The sequence below is a fragment of the Lactuca saligna genome, chromosome 8 (genome assembly GCF_052625555.1).
Source record: "Lactuca saligna cultivar CGN05327 chromosome 8, ASM5262555v1, whole genome shotgun sequence".
Classification (NCBI taxonomy): Eukaryota; Viridiplantae; Streptophyta; class Magnoliopsida; order Asterales; family Asteraceae; genus Lactuca; species Lactuca saligna.
In genome coordinates this window covers 223,680,917-223,706,016 of record NC_136424.1, presented here as the reverse complement: position 1 = coordinate 223,706,016, position 25,100 = coordinate 223,680,917, and the positions used below count along the sequence as shown (strand labels likewise).

The 25,100-nt window shown below is 37.6% G+C and overlaps 1 pseudogene; it reads right to left on the bottom strand.

The window, feature by feature from the left end:
• Nucleotides 1-308: 308 nt before the first annotated feature.
• Nucleotides 309-25,100, bottom strand: part of LOC145010521 (uncharacterized) — a 66,953-nt pseudogene continuing 42,161 nt past the window's right edge.

The window sequence follows — 25,100 nt, the reverse complement described above, 5'->3', positions numbered from 1 at the left end:
TATGACTCTCTCCCTGATTTGAAGTATGTTGATTTAATACATGAAACACTCTTATCATACTTGCAATCAAGGTTGGAGAACTCGCTACTCGGCACCTGCTCGGCCGAGGAAGGAGTAGCAAGTACTCGGATGACTCGGGGAGTACTCGGATATGGTAAATCATGTAAAAAAAATATTTTAAAGGAAATTATACATGTCAAATATCATAATTTTAAATATTAGTTGATTGAAATTCATTACAAAATTAGGTGAAATATCAACAAAAGATACATTTTGAAATGTTAAATAGTTTCAAAAATAGACACCATTCTTTAATATTACTTATTTAGATTAATCATTTAATCTTCCTCTTCTAATGTAGCTCCAATTTGTTCGTTGATGTTAACTCCATCCGATTCATATTCAACATCTTCATTTAGTTCTTCTTCATCCTCCGACACAAATTCTTCCTCATCAAGTTCTCTTAATCTAGAACTTCTACGATTTTGTAGAAACTCCTCGTCACCGATAGCTTCATCGGGCTCACCTTCATCCAACAATACATCATTTTCGACAATCCATTCTTGAGCCTCACTTGCATCTTTTGCTAAAAGTACCTCCATATCCTTAGTCTTTCTTTTCTTGTTATTTTCCATCAAATTTGCATTAAATTGAACAAAAACAAGATTGTTCAATTTTGACGCCTCTAATCTATTTCTCTTTTTTGTATGTACCTACAAATTTAAATAAGCAAAAGAAAAAGTTTGATAAATATACAAGTTTTGAATAAACTACTTATAAATTATAATTAAATTTAGTAAACTACCAACCCCTTCAAAAGTGCTCCAATTTCTTTCACACCCCGAAGAACTAGTTGTCAAAGAAAGTATCCTTGTAGCAATCTTTCTCAATTGTGGAGTTGATGCACCATAAGCTACCCACCAATTCGCTACAAGTTGAAAAGAAAACATTGTTAAATTTATTATTTTGGAATTTTATAAAATAAATACAATTTAAAAATATATTACCCGGATCAAATTTGTCGTTGTTCACCTCACATCCTTTAATTGCAATTTCTCGACTAAATTTTTCTTGTTTACCCATGTAAACCGGCAACTCAACCATCACGATATGGTTTTGCAAAGAATGATCTCCCGGATATATTGTATCGACAAAATCAACAATCGCATCGGTCACATCAATATCATTTTGGATCTCCAGATTCTTATAAAGATAATATGGATTTAAAAGGTAAGCCGTCAAATGTAAGGTTGTATCAAGCCTTCCTTTCATCTTTTTCGAAATGATATCCATAATAGGCTCATATGCTTTTTTATTGTTGCCCAAAGCATTAATAATTTCTTGTTTCACATTTTGAATCTCACCATATACAAAACCAATTGATGGCTTTCGATCCGCATCAACCATCCGAAGAACTTTTACCAAAGGGGCAAAAACCTTTAAACATAATGCTACACCGGTCCAAAATGTTGCATTTACCACCGTGTCATATGCGGCTTTCCCTTTAACGGTGTTGCTAAGTCTACATGATTCCCATTCATCGCTTGTAAACATTTGTTTTAGTTGGGCCTTTTTATCGGCCAAACTTTCCAAAGTAAGAAATGCGGAAGCAAATCTCGTGACTCCCTGTCGCACAATATCTCTTTTCTTGGTAAAGTGTCTCATCATGGCCAAAGTTTTATGATGAGCATAAATAAACACCGTGAGTGTTTTTGCATGGTTGAGAATTTTCTTATACCTAGGTAGCCCGCCAATACCTTTTAAAATAAATAAAACGTTAATTATATTATTAAAAATTAAGAAAGAACACTAAATTATAAACTTAGCACAATTAAAATGGATACCTTCAAGCATAAGATTGAGGGTATGTGTTGCACAAGATGTCCAAAAAATAGTTGGTCTTTTTTCCTTTAACAACTTGGCCGCTCCCATATTATTTGATGCATTGTCGGTCACAATTTGAACCACATTCTCGGGGCCAACTTCTTTGATACAACTTTCAACATATTCATCTATGTGTTCACCTGTGTGAGCTTCATCCTATGATTCTTTAGATGACAAAAAAACGGTCCCCATCTTTGAATTAACACATAAGTTCATGATGCTCCTTCTCTTTCTATCGGACCATGCGTCCATCATAATCGAGCATCCATTAGATTTCCATTCGTCTTTGTATGGGGTCAACAAATTTATTGTTCTTTCTACTTCTTTCTTTAAATATGTTTCTCCCATCTCATATCTAGTTGGAGGTGGTGCCCCACATCCAAATGGGCCAATCGCCTCCAACATAATTTTGAAGCTATCCTTTTCAAAGGCATGAAAAGGAATGGCACATTCATAAGCCCATCTACAAATATATTCTTTCACACGAATCATGTGTTCCTTACGAATAACATTTGACATATTTTCTTGTTTGCTCTTTCCCATGTTTGAAACATTTTGAGGGTTGATAGTGTTTGGAAACCGATCCATAGGCCCAAAAGAACGTTTAGCCTTCTTAGAGCCAAATGAATCTTCTATCAAATCATCATCGATGGTAATGGTTTCATTCTCACTACTTCTAATATTCACTTGTGCTTTTAAAGACTCATTTTCATCTACCTTCCCTTTTTTTTATTTTGTTTATCAAGAAGAGCATCTCTACATTTTATTTGGTCATGTTTTGTGGCCTTTGGGCATGAAGAAACATTTCCGTTAATTTGTGCAACATGTTGTTTTAGTCTATTGATTCCCCCGCCCATCTCTTTATTACATAAAATGCATTTCACTCGCTCTAATTTATTAGGATTCACACACACTGCATATTCCCATCCAGGATCATTTGATTTGCGTTTAACATTCTCGTGAGCTACAGTTGATCCAGTAGATGGGGTTGTTGTGGTTGATGTCCTTACTTCAGTTAGAAATCTATCTAACACAAAGTGAGTTAGTGAGTCTAAAACACATACATTGTTTCAGAAAATAGAAAACAAGAAAAACAGGAAACAGAAAACAGGGAAAAAATACATACAAACTGTGAAACTAATATTGGAAATTTGAATTCCGAAATACATTCAAATATATAAAGTCACGTAAAGTGATAAAATAGAATAGCATACATATTACACAGAAAACAGGAAAAAAAATACGTACAAAGTTACAAACTGTGAAATATGAGTTCTGAAATGGGGACAATAAAATACATATCCACTGCCTCTTGTTTGTAGTTAATTACCTCAGTCTCTACTCTGGACCTCTGGTAAAGAAATCAAATACACTAAATACAGACATTGAATCACTGATACACCTGTGTCCTGTAAAGAAATCAAGAAATAGATACGCTGATACAAACCAAGTAGGACATGTAACATATATTATTGGGTTGATTTTACAGATGTTTGGAAGAAGGGGCATAAGATTATCTACTGAAACCAGTAAAACTATCGGACGTTAGGCGATTGAAAGATTCTATATTGAAAAGCGAAGGAGATGATGAATTCAAACAGATTGAATCACAAAAGAGGAAAAGAAACAGCCGAACAGGGACAAAATTCTTGATGAAATACATACTCCCACTGTAACAGTAGGACATTGTGGGAGTTCTTAAATAAATAAAAAAACGAGATCAATCCGAAATCGACAGTGAGATAGATTAACAGACTAACAGTACACTATCCGAAAAAAACGAGCTCGAATGTGAAATACATACGGTTATACCAAATCAAATAAAAAAACCAAGTTCTTGAAGAAGAAATCCAAAATCGACATAGAGAGATACGGTAAGAGTTAAGAGAAAAAACCTTGATCGCTAGTAAGGATCTCTTCAGTCTACAATCGATCTCTGTCGCTGGTAATATCACAACACAGGAAGACAGGAACACATTATTGCTAGTCGAACTGTAGAATAGAACCTCGATCGCTGCTGCTGGTGGCTGGTAGTATTCGATTCGCTAGAAGAAGAGAAAGACGAGAGAGAGAGAGAGAGCACAGCAGATCGAATTCTCATAGAAAATAGGGGGAACCAAATTTGAGAATACCGCCTGTTTTTTAGGTTTTAGGGTAATTGTTTTAAAGTCAAAAATAAGTTTTATAATTTTGTCAATTTTGCCCTCGTTGACCGAATTTGACTTTGTTGACCAATTTTGACTTGTTGACCGAGTAGCCCGAGTTGGAGCGAGGTTGACCGAGTTTGAGCGAGGTTGACTGAGGTTGACCGAGTTTTGACCGATTTTGAGTTAGACCGATTTTATTCCCCGAGTTGACACTACTCCCCTCGGTAGAGGCCCGATTCCGAGTACTCGGCCGAGTACTCAGCCGAGTAGTCCAATTTTTGCAACACTGTATATATATATATATATATATATATATATATATATATATATATATATATATATATATATATATATATATATATATATATATATAAGGTGTGTTTTAAAACATTTTAAAACTCCAAGGGTTTATATAAATTTTTTTCGAAATTTAAACTATTAAATTATAAATAAACCAATTAATTAGATTTAATATTTATCTATTAATTAAATTTTAATTAATTTATTAAATCTTGTAAGGATTATCTAATTAAATTAAACAATTAATTTAATCCTAATCCATATCCCTTCTAGATTTCGAAAATATGGGGGTAGGATAATTTCCTTATTTTTCTCAATTATCCAATAAGGCAACTATTATCCAAAACAAAGAAACCTTAATCTTTATAGCATATTTCGAAATTTCCAAGGGAGGAGGCTAGGGTTTTCAAAACCCTAACCCTAATTTTGATTAGGGTTCTTTGGAGGCTAGGGTTTTCAAAAACCCTTTGATCCACAACCCTAAAAATCGAAAAAATGGCCTTTAGGGTTTAATAGCTATAAACCCTAATTTGCAATTCAACAATTATAACAATTCAATTTAAAACAAACAAAGGCTTTGATACCACTGATGGGTTTTAGGTAAAACAAATAACCTAGAAAACAATTCCTAAGTTCACATGCAACCTACTTTGGATCTATGTTTTATCTATTGAACATACAACTTTGAATTGCAAAACAAGAACCCTAGAGGAGAGAGGCTATAATCGAAATTTACAAACTAGGGTTTAGTAATTACATACCTTTCAATTGTTATAGTAAACAATTGATGATTCCCTTGATCTTGATCTTGATCTTCTTGGAAGCTTAGCACCACAAGTGTAATGCCTCTAATGGAATCACACCCAAACTAGCAAGAAGGAAATTAGAGGAGAGAGGGAAGAGGGAGTATGCAAAATTTCGGCCCTTAGGGTTTCTTCAAAAGAAAAGAGTGACCAAAACATGAACTAGGAGGCTCCTTATATAGCTGAGGGATCTAGGGTTTAGGGGAAACCCTAGTTATCCTTTTCTTAGGGCCTAAGCAAACCCAAGGGCCTTATCCAAGCCCTATGGACGAAATTTTTAGGGTTTCCCCTAAAGATTTCGTCCACCCTTATCCAAGGGGTTCTAGAGCCTTCCACTCAACTATTAGATAATTGCAAACTAGTCCATGCACCTTATAATTAATTCTTTTAACCCCAAAATTAATTCTAATTAATTTCTGGCTAACAATTAATTAAACAAAATAATTTCTTATTAATATATTAATCTTTTAACATATTAATAAATTCATTTATATTAATTTATTAATCTTATAATAAATTAATATCTCTCCTTTCATAATTTCCTTGTCCGGTTGTTAGGTTTGAGGGCAACCCAAAAGGACTATGCTGCTATCAATTCAAGTACATACCAATTATAGTTATGGGCTTAGACACCTAATCCAACAGTTGTAATATGGACCGTAAGGTTGATGTGGGTAGGACCGGAAGGTTTACCCAGTCGGGATGGAAGTCCCCTGAGACACATGGACCGGAAGCTCAGGGCCTGGAAAGGTGTATGTGCGTAGGTTGTATTTTGGGGAACTCACTAAGCAATTATGCTTACAGTTGTTGTGTTATGTGTTTCAGGTACTAGCGAGGACCGTGGGAAGGCGCCGGCGTGATCGTACACATTATCGGGGAAAACTATTTTTAAGATCTTTGTGATGTATTCGGTTGTGACAATATTGTTTACGTTTGAATTTGAAATATTAATCGATGTTTTTGATGTTTGCAAAGATGAAAAATTGGTTTTAAAATTTATGTCGTTACAGATAGGTACATGGCAACTTTTGGAGAAGATGGAGCATATACAAGACTCATGTTGTATTTTGTTATACTTTTGGTGTCTATTAACTGTGTAGAACACAATTGTAATTATGATCACTATATATATGAAATGGTTGTTGTTCCTTGCTTTTACTATTATGCAATTGTAATGATATTGTACATGACGTCCTCCAACCCAGAACGTATTCCGCCGTTCTCGGTTTTGGGGTGTGACAGCCAAGGACAAAATGAGACTTTCCATGACTATTAGGAGAGGTTCAACAACTTATGTTATAGTTGCCCACAACACCAAAATCAAGAACAAATCTCCATTCAACAATTTTATGAGGGATTATTATCAATGAAAAGAAGACTAGTTTATGCCTCAAGTGGGGGAGATTTCTTTAGCAAAACTCCATAACGAATGATACAACTCTTCAACAACATAGGCGCAAATTCCCAACACTTTGGCTCGTGCCAAGATATGAAGAGGCACACGCATCAAAAAGTAAGTGAAGTGGTGACATCAAACCTCGAGTCTCAAATCATAAATTAAACTTTCGTTGTCCAAAAGCTATCCCTGGGACAAAATCCACAAGTGACGATTTGTGGAATATATGCAACAATGGGACACCCTACGAATATACGTCCCATTCTTCAAGAAGATGCAGAACACGTAAATTCCACTAGAGAGTTCCAAAACTACCACAACACACCATCCAATTACCAAAATGCATAAAATTTAAGTTGGAAGCCAAATCACAATACGAGGTGCAATCCAAGACCATTGCCTCAAAATGCGTTGGTTAGACCTTCCTAACCACCACAACAACCCCATTACCAACACCCACAACCTCACTATCAACCCCAACCACACCCCCAACATCATCACCAACAACATCCTCAATCCCAACCAAGTAGCTTCGAAATGTCTCTTGAAGACATTGTCAAATCTCTTGCCACTAGTACCCAACAATTCCAAAATGAGAAAAGGACTAGTATCTCCAACCTTAAAGCACAAATGGGATATATATATTTACATCTATAAGCATGTTGGAGTCCCATGGAAAATTCACATCTCAAACTGAAAAGAAACCTAATGTCAATGTAGTGACCTTGAGAAGTGGTAAACAAACAGAAGAAGGTATTTCAAATAAGTAAAGGGAAGATGAGGAAGAAATAGATATCACTCCTTTTGAGGATCCCATTGTCAAGAATGATATAAAATTTGAATTTCCAAAGAAAGTTACCCCTCTAGTGACACCGGTAGCTACTCAACCACCATTCCATCCCGACTTCCAGCCTCAAAAAAGAATATGGAGGAGAAAGAGATCTGGACACCTTCTGAAAGGTGGAGGTAAACATTCCATTACTTGATGCAATCAAACAAATCCCTAGATATCCCAAAAAAATAAGAACTTTGCACATACTAGAGAAAATTAAAGGGAAACGAATTTTTTTTTTCAATGAATGAAAATGCATATGTAGTATTGCAAAGGAAACTCCCACCTAAGTGCAAATCTACGGGAATGTTTATGGTTCCTTGAAATATATGGGATGTCTCTTTTAGTAGTGCCATGCTTGATCTTGGTGCTTCTATTAATGTCATTCCCTATTCGGTATATGAATTGCTAAATGTTGGCCCTTTAAATGAAACCGGTGTTATAATTACACTTGCGGATAACTCGAGTGTTTTTCCTAAGGGAGTCTTAAAAGATGTTTTGGTGAAAATAAACCAATTGGTATACCTGATGGATTTCTATGTGACTAATTTAGAGGAACAAGTTTCTTCTAAATTGGCTCTAATCTGTCGTGGAAGACCGTTTTTGAAAACAGCTAGAAAAAAGATTGATGTGTATGCGAGTAGTTTAACAATGGAGTTTGAAGGTGAAACAATAAACTTTAATATTTATGATGCTATGAGATATCCTAGTGATGTTTCATCCTTATGGTTTGTTGATATTGTTAAGCCACTAACCCAATTGTTTGAGTTGTCTAATGGTGAAATCTTATAGATGATTTTAAGCAAAGGATTTGATTATGAGAAACTAGCCAAGAAATTGAAACTCTACTACCTAGACCTGGAACTTCAAAGGTTGGTTAACAATTTGGAGGTCAAGAAAACCACCCAATTTAGTGTGAAGCAAATTGATTTACCTCAAACTTACACAAAATTGCCACATTCCTTTATTCAACCACCAAAATTGGAATTAAAATTCCAACTCCAACACTTGAAGTATGCATACTTGCGAAAGAATGAAACTCTTCTGATCTCACCTAACTGAATTTGAAGAAGAGAAACTTCTCTGATGGGTTTTTAGCATTCTAACACTTCCTAAGTGTACATGCAACCCTAATAACCTTGGATCTATGTTTGTCTAATTATCATGCAAAGTTGAATTCCAAGGCTATATTCCTATCTAGCATACATGGGGAACAATTTTAACTTTAATGATAGATAGAATAACTTACCTTGTTGTTGCTTGTGTTCCTTGAAACCTTATGAGCCTAGCACACCAAGTGTGATGCCTCAAATGCTTCACACAACACCAAATGCTCTTGGAAAAAACTTATGAGAGAATACACACCTCTTGAAATCGGCCAAGCCCTCTTGTTTCCTTAGTGTAGCCGATTTTGGTGGAGAATGAGATCCTTATATAGTGGTGACACATCTAGGGTTACACCATGTAAACCTTAATGTGTCATGACTCTTCATTTCCATGACCCATGGGTTTGTAACTCCCATGGAGCATCCTATGGGTGGAACCCAACTTGATAATCCATGGAGCCTCTTAGCCCACTATACAAGATATGGATGATTTACATAATCAACCCATATATTTAATTAGTTATCTTTTGATCACTTAATTAATTCTAAATTAATTCTTGATCAAACTAATCTAATAATATTATTAATATATTAGAACTTATAATATATTAATAATCTCCAAGTGTTATTTCTCTCATTTAGTCTATCCAATTGCATGGTGCCATGCAACCCAAATGGACCATGCCGGGTCGGGTCAAGTACATACCAGAAATAGTTATGGACTTAGACACCTTATCCAACAGTCTCTCACTTGGATAAGTCTAATAACTATTACTGCAAGTATGACTTCAGGAACCGATCGACAATCGTAGCTCTTTTCAAGGTTTCTCGGAACTGAGAAGATGATGGTACGCCATTTAAGATAAGTGATCATATAATCCTCTGTTCTAGATATCAGTCATGGAACAATGTCTTACTTATTGTCCAACAATTTGTTTCCCGATTTCTGATTTGTTTGACAAAGAACTTAATTGAACACATCTACTTAGTTCTGACCGGGCACGGTACATGGGTCAAAACAAAATCATCGAGGGGCCCAGATATCATCTTCTAATCCAAGAAGGAACAGATAAACTTCGACTCATATGTTTGTTCTACCACTCATTGAATTACACACAAGAGCACGATTTATAACATCGAGTTACCAATGCGTTTTCATACAATCAATGCATAACCAACTTGTAAGTAACAAATCATATATCTAGGTTTGAAGACTTATATGATATTACCGTCTCACGATCACTCGAGATAGAATTCCATGAAGTGATTCCAGTGAGTGTGGGTTGAGTCCAATGCTCATAACTTATGAGCACTCATGATTGTTGTAGCCTTGTCTAACACCTTAGACCTCTGCAACCAATCATGACAGTCTTGATTCATACCTACTTCCGACATATGACCAACTGTGGAGGTTTGAATAATATGTTATACCAAACAAAATTATTCTGGAAGTCAAAACATGCAAAAGAAATATAGTAAACGATTGACAAGAGATAGCAACACTTTACTCATAAATAAAACACCTATTATTCATCATCTAATGTCAATTACACTTTACAAATTTCGAGGTTATCTAACTACTAAATCTAATGTCATCCTTCAGCCCTATGCTCCGAGCATGCTGGATATGCTTAACCCGAGTCAGTCCCTTCGTGAGGGGATCTGTCGGGTTCTCATCCGATGATACCCTCTTTGCCACGAGGAGTCCTTCTTCTATTCGATGTCTAATAAAATGGTATTTTCTGTCGATGTGTCTGGATCTCCCGTGATCCCTTGGTTCCTTGGCTAAGGCAACAGCGCTTTCACTATCACAGAAACTTTCCATTGGCTCTTTAATAGCTGGTACAACTCCAAGGTCTCCGATGAAGTTCTTTAGCCATATAGCCTCCTTTTTGCGCCTCACTTGCTGCAATATACTCTGATTCACAAGTAGAATCTGCCACTGTCTCTTGCTTGGAACTCTTCCAAGAAATTGCTCCTCCATTTAGGGTAAAGACCCAGCCTGACTGAGAGCGGAAATTATCCCAATCAGTCTGGAAGCTAGCATCACTATACCCTACAACTCTCAAGTCATCACTCCCACCGAGGGTAAGGACCCAGTCCTTAGTCCTTCATAGGTACTTGAGAATATTCTTTATCGCAGTCCAGTGTGCCTTGCCAGGGTTCCCCTGAAACCTGCTAACCATGCTCAGGGCAAAAGCTACATCAGGTCGAGTACACGTCATAGCATACATGATCGATCCTACAGCCGAAGCATAAGGTATTCGACTCATTTCTGCTATCTCAGCCTCAGTGCTAGGGCTTTGTGTCTTACTCACTTTGGCGTTACTCTGGATGGGTAACTCTCCTTTCTTGGAGTCCTGCATGCTGAATCTTTTCAGCACCTTATCCAAGTAGGTACTCTGACTAAGTCCAATTAGTCTTTTACTCCGATCTCTCAAGATCCTTATCCCTAAAATATAGGCAGCTTCACCAAGGTCCTTCATAGCGAAACACTTCCCAAGCCAGGACTTTACTTCCTGCAGGGTTGGAATGCCGTTTCCTATGAGTAGTATGTCATCCACATACAATACCAAAAAGCTAACTATACTCCCACTAGCCTTGACATACACACAAGATTCATCTTCACTCCTAGAAAAGCCAAATTCCTTGACCTTTTCATCAAAGCAATGATTCCATCTGCGAGGTGCTTGCTTTAATCCAGAGATGGATTTCTCAAGCTTACACACTCTATTAGGGTACTCGTTGCTGACAAAACCCTCTGGCTGACTCATGTAAACATCTTCAGCCAACTTTCCATTAAGAAAAGCAGTTTTGACATCCATTTGCCAAATTTCATAGTCATGAAATGCGGCTATGGCTAACAGAACCCGAATAGACTTAATCTTGGCTACCGGAAAAAAGGTCTCATCATAATCCACTCCAGGAGTTTGAGAGAAGCCCTTTGCAACCAGTCTAGCCTTATAAGTGTGTACTTTACCTTCCATGTCGGTCTTCTTCTTGAAGACCCATTTGCACCCCACCGTCTTACGACCTGGTACATTTTCAACCAAGTTCCAAACTTGATTGTCATACATGGATTGTATCTCGCTATCCATAGCCTCTTTCCATTTAGCAAACTCGAGGCCTACCATGGCTTCCTCGTAGCTGTTAGGGTCATCTTGACTTACTAGTCTCCCATCACTAATAAGTGTCTCACCTTCTGCAGTAATATGGAATCCATAGTAATGCTCAGGTGCACTCCTAACTCTCGTGGAACATCTCAGAGGTACAGATTCGTCAATTGGCTCAACAGGAGTTTCCTCTTCAAGTTGAGGGCTAGAGTTTGAAGTTCCTTCACCACTTGACTCTTGAATTTCTTCAAGATCAATTTGCCTCCCACTGTCTCCTTGGCTTATAAACTCTCTTTCTCGAAATACTCCTCTTCTTGCTACAAAGACCATATTGTCACTAGGTCTGTAGAAGAGGTAACCAAAGGATTGATGTGGGTATCTGATGAAAATACACCTCTCGCTATGAGGTTCGAGCTTATCCTGAGTCTCACATCTCACGAAAGCCTCGCAACCCCAAATCTTGATGTGGTCTAGTTTAGGTACTTTACCAGTCCACATCTCGTGAGGAGTTTTGGCAACTTTCTTTGTAGGGACTAGATTAAGGATATCGGCGGCTGTCTCTAAGGCATACCCCCAGAATGAGATTGGTAACGAAGCTCGACTCATCATGGAACGAACCATGTCTAACAAGGTTCGATTACGCCTCTCAGCCACACCATTCAACTGCGGTGTCCTGGGAGGTGTCAATTGTGAGACAATCCCACATTCCCTTAGATAGTCGAGGAACTCTAAACTAAGATACTCACCACCTCGATCAGATCGAAGCATCTTAATGTTCCTGCCCAATTGATTCTCGACTTCCTGTTTAAATTCCTTAAACTTCTCGAAAGTCTCTGACTTATGCTTGATTAAGTACACATATCCATATCTACTGTAATCATCAGTAAAAGTCAAATAATAACGATTAGCATCCCTTGTGGCATGTTTGAATGGTCCACACACATCCGTGTGTATAAGGTCCAACAAACCTTCACCCCTTTCACACGAGCCTATGAAGGGTGACTTTGTCATTTTTCCAAGTAAGCATGATTCGTAACTATCATCTGACTTTAGGTCAAACGACTCCAAGACTCCATCCTTTTGGAGTTGGCCTATGCGTTTCTTGCTTATATGTCCAAGACGACAATGCCATAATGATGCTTTATCCAAGTTATTATTATTAGGAGAATCAATACACAAAACATTATTTCCTAAGTGATCTACAACAGATACAGCTTCATACACACCATCACAAGGTAATGCTTTAAAATAAAGAACATTATTAAAGAAAGCATTAATCGAACCAACTTCATTATCAAATGAAAAGGTGAAACCTTGTTTGTACAATGCATGAAAGGAAATAATATTTCTTGCCATTTCTGGCGAATAACAACATTTATTCAAATCTAAATTTAACCCACTACTTAGCGATAAAGTATAAACTCCAATCTTGGTGACAGGTGTAACTTTCCTATTCCCCATGATTAAGTTTATTCTTCCTTGCTCCACATTCTCACTTCTTCCTAGTCCCTGCAAGTCACAACAAATGTGAATACCACAACTGGTATCAAGGACCCAAGATTTCGAATGGAGTGAGTTATTAGAAATGATAGTGTAAATACCTGCATGGTTGGGTTTAACTTTCCCATCCTTCACATCTTGCTGGTATTTTGGGCAGTTCCGCTTCCAATGTGATTTTTCATGGCAATAGAAGCATTCAGCCTCTTTTGGGTCAGAAGAAGGAGTGACAAAACCTTTCTTGGTTCCACTTGAAGAAGATCCATCAAGGGTCCTAACCTTGGTACCCATCGAAGAGCTCTTTCTCTTCCTCCCTCGACTTTTCCAGATTGCCAAAACCGGAGTGGAGTTTGGAGTAGGAGTGTTAACAACCGACTTCCCCTTAAGACCTGATTCTGCGGTCTTAAGAAGTCCCTAAAGTTTGCTGAGTGTGACCTCTTCCTTATTCATGTGATATGTCATGCGGAATTGATCATAGCACGATGGTAAGGAGCGCAAAATTATATCTATTGCAAGCTCCTCAGGGAAGTTCACATTAAGCTTCAGCAATCGATCCACATACCTTTGCATTTTCTGCATGTGGCTCGTGACGGAATCCCCGTCCTTCATCATGGTTGTTATCATGGAGCAGATGATTTCGTACCTCTCTTGTCGTGCACTTTGATGGTATCTTTCCATCAAATCTTGGTGCATTTCATAAGGGTAGAAATCCTCATAGGACTTTTGGAGTTATGCTATCATTGGGGCCATCATGATGCATGCTACTTTCGTAGCATCCCTTTCATGTGCGTGAAAGTCAGCGATCTCCTGAGGAATTGCAGTGGTCTCATCAATCTCCTTAAGCTCCTTGTCGAGGACATATTCTTTTGTCCTCGTAGCGAGTAATCATCCTAATGTTTCTGATCCACTCATTGAAGTTGGATCCATCAAAAGTGACTTTCCCACACAAGCTCATAAGAGTAAAGGAGCCATTAGGATTCGAGCCAGAAGCAGCATTGTTTGAAGACATCTGAAGGAAGAGGACAAGATTAGTTTAGATATTAAGAGAGTCCTTAATAAAAAACCCAAATGTAATATTAAGGCTAGGATCCAATCATAATATATTATAACTTAGAAGAGGTATGCCTTAATCCAAGCTATAACATATTTGAAAGGTAGGTGAATGACGATTCACCAATTTCCACCACGAAAACCGAAATATTAGATATTAGGTTTTATGATTGGTTCTTAGAAATTCCTAGATTCTTTGAGATTCAATGAACTTTTCAAAGGCATGTTTCAATCTCGAGTGTGCCCTCCAAGTTTTGTGACTGGGATACCGAGGATCACAAAACGAGGTGTGAAGTAACCATGCAAATCACTTAGTACCCTTAAAGTTTATCACTCAATCGATGTGCCGGTAAACCACACACGCTCCACCGATACTATAATAAACCTTAATTCACCCTTTACCTACCTTGTTAAGTCCAAGTTAGTGTGTCGGTTAACCACACACGCTCCACCAACAACTTAGACAAAGTGTAAAGTGTAATTTCATGGATTAGCACCTTATTCACATTTTTCCTAAAGTAACTAAGATTGGGAATTTAATAAAACATTTAGTTACTTTATAATATTCATCATACTTTGAATGAGAATTTATAAGTCCTTGTCTTACCCGTTCAGCTAATGACCCTCCACCAGTCAAGCAAGCGGTGGGTGAGAGTAGACACCTATTAAGTCACCATTTTATAGGCAACAACCTTATACCCACCTTATAGACCGGCTTCCTGAATGAGGCGTACTAGCGGTAAGACGACTTTGTTCTTATACATATATATATAATTATTAAATCATCATAATATAAGTATAAGGGTTGAATTTTAACTTTTAAAATTCTAAGGGTTGGAACTAAAGTTTTAACTTAACTTTACTTTTCCAAAACTTGAGGGCAAGTTTTGTAACTTTCAAAACTTTTCATTTCTTGTAACTTATGAGTTTAATAGAGTAATAAAATGAAGACTCTTCATTTTTCTAACTCTTGTGTTCTTTTTAATGGTTTTAATTCAAGTGTGACTCTTGGTTTTCCATAACTTGAGGACAAGTTATGGACTCCATTAAAACACATTGTGATCAAGAATTAATCTACCACATAGGTTACAAATAATTCCTATGATCATCTAAAACATCATAAGAACAAGAACATGAATATGAACACATTCATAAATCAAAAGTACACTTAAAACTTTGTAATTTTGATAACTAGTTGTTGTAAATGAATTAGAAAGAGCATTACACCATCAAAACAAGTTTTCAAGTACCAAAACAATTTAGGGTAATGTTTCTAATCCATTTCCAGCAACTAAATTCGAAATTCTGCAATCTGTCGACCCTACTCGCCGAGTGCATGAACTTACTCGCCGAGTTGGCTGAAGATACACGTGAACTCGACGAGTCCCCCCCATGGACTCGACGAGTCCATTCGTAGACAGCAAGATTTTCGACTTTTTTCAACTTTTAATCACAAATAAAAAGCAAAAAAGCCTAGGCTCTGATACCACTGATGGGTTTTGAGCATTCTAACACTTCCTAAGTGTACATGCAACCCTAATAACCTTGGATCTATGTTTGTCTAATTATCATGCAAAGTTGAATTCCAAGGCTATATTCCTATCTAGCATACATGGGGAACAATTTTAACTTGAATGATAGATAGAATAACTTACCTTGTTGTTGCTTGTGTTCCTTGAAACCTTATGAGCCTAGCACCCCAAGTGTAATGCCTCAAATGCTTCACACAACACCAAATGCTCTTGGAAAAAACTTATGAGAGAATACACACCTCTTGAAATCGGCGAAGCCCTCTTGTTTCCTTAGTGTAGCCGATTTTGGTGGAGAATGAGATCCTTATATAGTGCTGACACATCTAGGGTTACACCATGTAAACCCTAATGTGTCATGACTCTTCATTTCCATGACCCATGGGTTTGTAACTCCCATGAAGAATCCATGGAGCATCCTATGGGTGGAACCCAACTTGATAATCCATGGAGCCTCTTAGCCCACTATACAAGATCTGGATGATTTACATAATCAACCCATATATTCAATTAGTTATATTTTGATCACTTAATTAATTCTAAATTAATTCTTGATCAAACTAATCAAATAATATTATTAATATATTAGAACTTAGTCTATCCACTTAATTTAGTCTATCCAATTGCATGGTGCCATGCAACCCAAATGGACCATGCCGGGTCGGGTCAAGTACGTACCAGAAATAGTTATGGACTTAGACACCTTATCCAACATTATCAAGGTGTTGAAGGACCATAAAGAAGCAGTGGGTTGAACGATCGTGGATACGAAAGGATTAAGCCCTTCCACATGTATGCATAAGATTTTGATGGAGGATGAATGCAATCGAAGCTGGGATGCACAAAGAAAATTGAATCCGCCTATGATGGAGGTTGTGAAGAAAGAGATATTGAAGCTTATAGATGCGGGAATGATCTATCCAATATCATATAGCAAGTGGGTGAGCCCAGTGCAAGTGGTACCAAAGAAGACTTGAATCATGGTGGTCGAGAACAACAAATGTATGATGGTCCCCACCTATGTGCAAAATAGGTGGAGATTATGTATTGACTACCATAAACTTAATGCAAGAACAAGATTCATAGATCAAATGTCAGAAAGGTTGGCTGGAAAGTCTCATTATTGTTGCCTAGATGAGTATTCCAGTTTTCACCAAATCTCGGTGGCACCGTAAGACCAAGAAAAGACAACCTTTACATGTCCATTTGACACTTTTTCATACCGGAGAATGCCATTTCGATTATGTAATGCCCCGGCCACTTTCCACCATTGTATGGTTAGTATTTTCTCAGAATATGTTGAGAATATAATTAAAATTTTCACGAATGACTTTCCAGTACGTGGCAACTCCTTTCAAGAATGTTTGACCAATCTCACCAAAATTTTGAAAAAATGCATTGAAATGAATTTGGTTTCCAATACTGAAAAATGCCATTTTATGGTGAGTCAAGGACTTATTTTGGGTCACATTGTGTCAAAGAAAGGAATCAAGGTAGACAGGATTAAATTTGGTGTTATTCAAAGCTTACCTTACCCGACTTGTGTTTGGAAAGTTCGTTCCTTTTTAGGTGATAAAGGTTTCTACTGAAGATTCATCAATGACTTTTCTGAGATAACAAGACCAATGTGACAACTCTTGCAAAAGGATGTTGGTTTTGAGTTCAATGAGGAATGCAAAGAAACTTTTGACAAGATCAAGTAGTTTCTTACATCCGCTCACATCATGCAAACACCAAATTGGGATATCTCCTCTGAGATCATGTGTAATGCAAGAAACTATGCTATAGGCACTATTTTGTGTCAAAAGAATGGAAGAACCTCCCATGTGATCTACTATGCATCAAGAACACTAGAAAATGCTCAAAGAAACTACTCTACAACGGATAAGGAGCTATTGGCCATAGTGTTTGATTTTGGAGAAGTTTAGGCAATATCTACTAGGCACCAAAGTCATTGTGTATTCGGATCATACATCTCTTAAGTACTTGATGACAAAGAAAGATGTAAATCCAAGACTCATTCGTTAGATCCTACTATTGCAAGAATTTGATTTGGAAATTTGGGACAGGAGTGGATGCGAAAATCTTGTTGTTGACCATTTAAGTTGGATCACTTCAAATGAAACTCCTCTCCCATTACGAGACACGTTTCTGGATGAGTATATATTTTCCCTTACTTAATCCATTCCTTGGTAAGTTGACATCATTAACTTTTTGGTCACAAAAATATATCCTAATACGTTCACACGTGCTCAAAAAGATAAATTGAACAGTGATGCAAAATATTATGTATGGGATGAGCCTTATTTGTGGAAACATTGTCCCGATCAAATTATTCGGAGATGTCTTCCCCCAACAAGAACACCAATCCATTTTGCAATTTTGTCATGAATTTTCTTGTGGGGACACTTCGGTCCTAACCGAACTTTGAGAAAAGTTCTTGAATGTGAACTATTTTGGCCAACCATGTCACGCGATTGTCATTTATTTTGTAAAAGTTTTGAACGGTTCCAAAGGATGGGGAATATTTCACAAAAGAATCAAATGCCACAAAACCCAATCCTTGTTTGTGAAGTATTTGATGTATGGGGGATTGATTTTATGGGTCCATTTCCCATCTCATTTGGCAACGTTTACATCTTACTCCTGGTTGATTACGTTTGTAAATGGGTTGAGGCAAAGGCCACAAGATCGAATGATGCTAAAACAATTATCGAATTTTTAAAATCAAATATTTTTGTAAGATTTGGTGTGCCTAGGGATTAGATTAGTGATAGAGGGATGCATTTTTTGCAACAAGATGATGGAGGTTGTATTGAGGAAGTACAACGTGACCCACCGTGTCTCTACCGCTTACTACCCTCAAACGAACAGTCAAGCGGAGGTTTCAAATCATGAAGTGAAGTCTATCCTTGATATAATGTTGAATCCGACAAGAAAGGATTGGATTTTGAGGCTTGATGATGCCTTGTGGGCCTACCGGACTGCTTACAAGAACCCGATAGGCATGTCTCTATTTAGGTTGGTCTTTGGAAAGCCATGTCATCTTCCTGTGGTATTAGAGCATAATGCATTTTGGGTGGTCAATCAATGAAATTTCCATGTTGATGAGGCGGGAAGACATAGGAAGCTTAAACTTCAAGAGATAGAAGAATTAAGAGATTACTCCTATGAAAAATCTAGAATTTACAAGGAGAAAACCAAGGCTTTCCACGACAAGTCCATCACCTGAACACATTTCAAGTTGGGACACAAAGTCTTACTCTATCATTCCCATTTAAAGTTATTTCCCAGAAAATTGAGGTCAAGATGGATAAGTCCATTCATTATGCTAAAAGTATTTGAACATGGAGCGGTTGAAATTCAAAGTGAAGAAACGGGGAGTGTCTTCAAATTCAATGGGCGTCGTTTGAAATCATTCTATGAAGGTTTTAATGCAAATGTCCTAGATGTCATCCATTTGGATGCTCCGGTGTACTGAAATCGAGAAGGAAAGACGTATCGCCAAAGACGTTAAAGAGGGGCATTTTTGGAAAGCATTGTGCTTTCATCCCGGTGTTCATTTTGGTCAAGCATGGAGGTTTTGGATTTTCCACAAAAAGGGGTTCACAAATGGTCTGCAACTGATCCTCCGTCGCGTGTGACTAATAACGTGAAGATAAGCAAATCAGAACCATTTCAGCAAGACTCACGCAGACCACGCATACTCGAGGGGTCGTACGCGTGGCCTGAAAACGGTCTATGTGTACTCGCCATAACTGTCTACATCATCTTTCAAATTTTGAACCATTTTAGAACGACCCACGCGGACCGTGTGTACTAGAGACCGTCCACATGAGGCATTCACTGGTGTTGACTCGGGTGTTGACCATGTATGACCAAAATTCTGACACCACCAGTGTGTTCCTTTTGGTCTAGGGTACAAACCCCACTAAAAATAATTCTCAAAGCTCACCGGGAAATTTCACCAGAATTTCAAGCCATTGACGGATTTCTTGGGTTTTCACGGTAAATTACTTTTCATGGATTATTGTGTAAAGCTTCAAGCTTGGGGTGGAGTATTGCAAGACTTTCAAATTCCGAATTTTTGCGTGCAATATTCAATTTTCAAAATTTGCAGTCCCCAATAGGTACATTACTTACTTGACTTTAAATAATATGTATACATGTTTTAAAATGAAAACTTAGATAACATTGCATCAAGTGAGTGTAGGAAATATATTTGGCATTGGTTGTTGACCTATTTTAGAAATCCATATGTAGTAGATTGGTGAAGTGAATTGCATAATTATTTGTTGGAATTGTTTGTCCGTGTGGTTGCAAATTTGTTTGCAGGTTAGTCATGTCTACTTCAAGAAAGTATTCGACTGCCGCCCGAGGTAAAGCTCCAGCTAGAGGTTAAAATGAGGAACCAAACATTCTAAGGTTTTGGGACATAAAAGTAGTTAAAAACTACAAAAAGAGTTTGCCTACGAAAGTTGATTCAACCAAATTTGTTTACAAATCCATGCTCACTCCATTGGGAGTTCTCGATGGGGTTACTCAATTGTTCTATAACATCAGGTGGGAGAATTTTCTCAATTTCATGGCACATACATACCAGCTTCCTACTATAGAATTCCTTGCTGACTGTGGGTTTGACAATGAGAGAAAAAAAAGTTGCATTCCAACTTATGGGGGAGCCAATGCAACTCGATTTCACAAGGGTAAATGACGTCATGGGCTTACCTTCCATGAACACATTCTCGGCTTCCAATTCACTGTCTCCTAAGTTCGACCATGAGACTCTTTGGACAAAAACTACCAGTGGGATCATTTCTTGTTCCGATCACGATAAGGCAAACTCCATCATTCACTCGTGCCTCCGCATTTCCCATTGTATCTTGGTGTGCACTGTCTTTGCCCAGTAAAGAATCCAATCAAGTCACGAAGATTGAGCTATTCTTCCTTTGGTGCATCACGAGATGCAAAAACCCTCTGATTCTGGATTTCTCCTCGTTCATTTCTACTTATGTGCACTCATGAAAACCAAAGCGTCTGGTGATATTTGCATTGGAGGATTTGTCACTCTTTTAGCCCGTGGTCTTGAAATCGAGCTCCTAGATGACCACACACATGTAGACAACAAAACTCTTTTGGATGAGCGTGTTCTAAAAAAATGAATCATATCTGTCGCATGAGTGGAGGCGGTTTCACATGGTTTGTCCTCAAGGTCTCGGATAACTCATTCTTCCCGACCCTCGAGTCTCAACTTCACTTTCCACGATGGAACTGAGTGGAGACTTGAGAGAACCATCACCTAGACATTTAGCAAGGACACACTCCATGCTTAAGAGATAAAAGGATTCACATGGATGACGACTCTGACGATGAGCCCAACCATGGTCCCCAACTAACCCAACCACAACCACCCTTCATATATTACCAGCTTCCCCCCTATTTTGCTGAATTGGTTCGAGGCTCTTTGTGTATCCAACCAAATCATGTCACAACAGATGCATCATATGTGGGTTTGGCACCAATCACAGAACCATTTTGAGAGTGTACCACTCCCTCCTCCATATCCATACCCTCCCTCTAGTAAACCTTATTCCCTTCCACCTTACTGTCACACCCCAAAACCAAGAACGGTGGAAACGTTCCGGGGTGGAGGACGTCATGTGAAGTATCATAACAGTGTAAAGTAGTAAACAAGCAACAACATCATCCATTGCATTAAATAGTAAAGTTTTAATACATGTGTGTTCTTTCATAATGTACAACAATAAAAATGAATAATCAAAATATGACTAGTCTTGACTATGATCCATCTTCTCAAGGTCTGGATATCATACCTGTCTAACTGGTGACCTGAGAATACAAGTTATTTTGAAAGCGAGTATCATCCTAAAGCTGGTGAATTCATAAGTATTTAAGTGTCATTGTCTTGTTTGGAAAACTGTCATGATTGTCTGGCAAATCTTTATGTGTAACAATTGATATAAGTTTGAAAATCCTATAAAATCCCTTATTTCCTACAAGTATGAAATGTAGTCTTCTACCAAGACCCGAATGTTTTGTAAGTAAAATGATAATTTTTCCTTTCTATTGACTAGTACTAGAGTACTTAGTCTAACTCCTCGTTTATGTGAAAATATCACAAAATAAAGTAAATTAGTAAAATGAAATGATAGTCTTCTACCAAGACCTAAATGTTTTGTAAGTAAAATGATAGTTTTCCCTTTCTATTGACTAGTACTAAAAGTACGTAGTCTAACTCATCGTTTATGTGAATATATCACAAAATAAAGTAAAATAGGAAAATGATATGATAGTCTTCTACCAAGACCTAAATGTTCTGTAAGTAAAATGATAGTTTTTCCTTTCTATTGACTAGTACTAAAAGTACGTAGTCTAACTCATCGTTTATGTGAAAGTATCACAAAATACAGTAAACAGGAAAAATATACTCGTGTAAGTGTTGTCACTGGGTACTAGGACTAACATAGCATCACAATAAGCGAAAGGTATAACCTAATGGACATCCGAAGATTTTCCAATTTTCCTCTGTAGCAGCAGCAGGTGGGAGGAAGGGTTAGTCCCCATATCGATCTACCTAAAATAAATAGTAACCATAGACCTCCGTAGAAGGTCATCGACCACTGGTGTTAATCAGATGGGATTCGGAATGGTTAGTCCCGCCTAGATATCAATCTACCTAATATAAATAGTAACCATAGACCTCCGTAGATGGTCATCGACCACTGGTGTTAATCAGATGGGATTCGGAATGGTTAGTCCCGCCTAGATATCAATCTACCTAATATAAATAGTAACCATAGACCTCCGTAGATGGTCATCGACCACTGGTGTTAATCAGATGGGATTCGGAATGGTTAGTCCCGCCTAGATATTGATCTACCTAATATAAATAGTAACCATACACCTCCGTAGACGGTCATCGACCACTGGTGCTAATCAGCGGGGTTCGGAATGGTTAGTCCCACCGAGATATCCCATTGAACCGGGATAGGAAAGATAATTTACACAGAAAGTACTAATAAATCATCCTCGTAGTTCTACGTACAAGTTTCCAAGTAAGTGAATACAGGATAATGCACCTATGTAACAGTGTTCATGTATGGTATTCATGTAAGTGTGTTCATGTATCATGTAAGCCTATGAAAACTTACTCATGTATCAGGTAAATATATGTAGATGTACTCATGTATCAGGTAAGTATATGTAGATGTACTCATGTATCAGGTAAGGTACTGGTATAGACTCATGAATGAACTGACTCTTGTGTGATTCATTGTAATAGGAATAATGATTTCTTTCTTCTAACTATCCCTATGATAATTAACTGAAAGGTAACTGGTTGTTCAAGAAGGTAAAGGTAATGGTTTTGCAAAATATCTAAGAGTTTTGAATAATAATTAAGAGTGACTTGATTTCATGTTAATAAACATTTCAAAACTAATACTTTTTTTATCACAGTATTTTAAGATAGAAAACCATTTCATGTGTCACCTTTTGAAGTATGTGAAATCTACTGAGTGAAAACACAGTTATAAAATACATAAGATTGATTTAATAACATATTGTTTTCTACTTGTATTCCCCCCCCCCCCCCATTAAAGCATTTACAATCATTTAAAACATTGATTAAGGGGTATGAACTCACCTGTTGTGAGTGGTTCTAGCGGGTACGCGTGTAGGGATGAGAAGTTCCACGAATGAAGTCACGAGACACAATAAGTCCTAAGTGACATATAAGGACACATATTGACATGAATATAGTGTTTATAACATCTATATGAAAGGAAACACCTTCTAGGACTAGGTAACACCTTGACCATGTGTTGGAATCACATGTGATTCAACATAGGAAGGTATAAAGGCAGACATGTGAGTTTACTACCATGAGTTCACGGCCCAAGCGAGTTTACGGCCGTAAACTCATGTCACTCATGGGTTTGTGCAAGTATGAAAGCTAGGGAATGATTTAGGGACATTAGCCTTAGCCTGGGATGAGAAAGACCACTTCTTTTGGCACTTTTGGAGTGTTCACGGCCCAAATGAGTTTACAACCGTAAACTCATGTCCAAATATGTTTATGAGGGTCTTAAAGGTAATAAGGAAGCATTCTAAATTCATGCCTAAGCCTTAGGAAGTGTTTGTGGCACCAAAACACCCCTATCTTGAGTTTTCGGCCCATAGACCATTTGGTCATGTGTTTGCGGCCATAAACACTTGTGGGCATTAGTATTTTGGCTGTTTTGGGTCTTAGACACATCAAGGTAAAAACCTATGCTAGTCTCTTGGCTTAAGGGTGGCATTTAGGGCATTTTGACACCTTAAAATGGAGTTCACGGCCCAAGAACTTCCTTGGCCGTGAACTCACTTTCGACCCTTGATTTTATTTGTTTTGGATGTCTAAACATGTCATGGGTAGTCTCAAGGCTCATTTCTAAGGCTTTGAGGGACATTGGGACACTTTTGGCCCTTAAAATGGAGTTTACTCTCCAAAAGGAGTTTGCTCTCCAAGAGGAGTTTACTCTCCAAGATGTTCTTGGGGAGTAAACTCACAAATCTTGTTGCTTTGAGTTTTTTTTTGTCCCTAAACTCATTAGCGTACAAGTCCAAACTAGTTTCATGGCTTAAGGAAGGACTAGACACCATTTGGCTTTTGAAAAGGAGTTTACTCTCCAAGATGTTCTTGGGGAGTAAACTCACAGATCTTGTTGTTCTGTCGTGATTTTGATGCTATTAAGCACAATCTAAGTTATATAATAAAACTAGATTGAAGTACTCACGATTTGGGATAAAAACCTGAAGATCCGTGAGAGAGAATTTGGCTTTTCTTTAATTGGAAATGTAACTAATGAATTATTTGGTTCAGTTTTCTATTTATAGTCCTGAGATTTTTGTCAGAAAATATTTTATTCCCGGAATGAACTCTAATATCATAGAGTATCGAAATAACAGTGTTGCACAAAACCATAGTGCATCCACTCTCCTGATATTTCCTGAAGTGTAAATCATGAAAATCTCAAACTTATACCCAAAGTCTGGAATTTCCCTGTAACTATTCTAACTTCTATTGGCTTGATATGGTTTGTTCAGAATGGAAATTTCAGGTTGTCACACTTACCTTTTCCATTACCCTCAATACCCTTATCCCCCTCCCGATCCCCGATTTAGGTACTTTCTCCTTGCCCCAAGCATTGAGGATAATGCTTATTTCTAAGCTTGGGGTGGGGTATTCCCTTTTCTTTTATTTTTTCATGCATTATTTTGGGTTGCATATCATATTAGTTTATGCTAATTTGCATTCATTTTTTTTAAAACCCTGGCTAATTTTATGATCCAAGTTTGAGGACTTTTACTGGAGTTTTTGAGAAGGAGAAAAGGGAAACTCAAGGGTGAAGAACACACTATTTCTCTCTAGAAGATTTTGA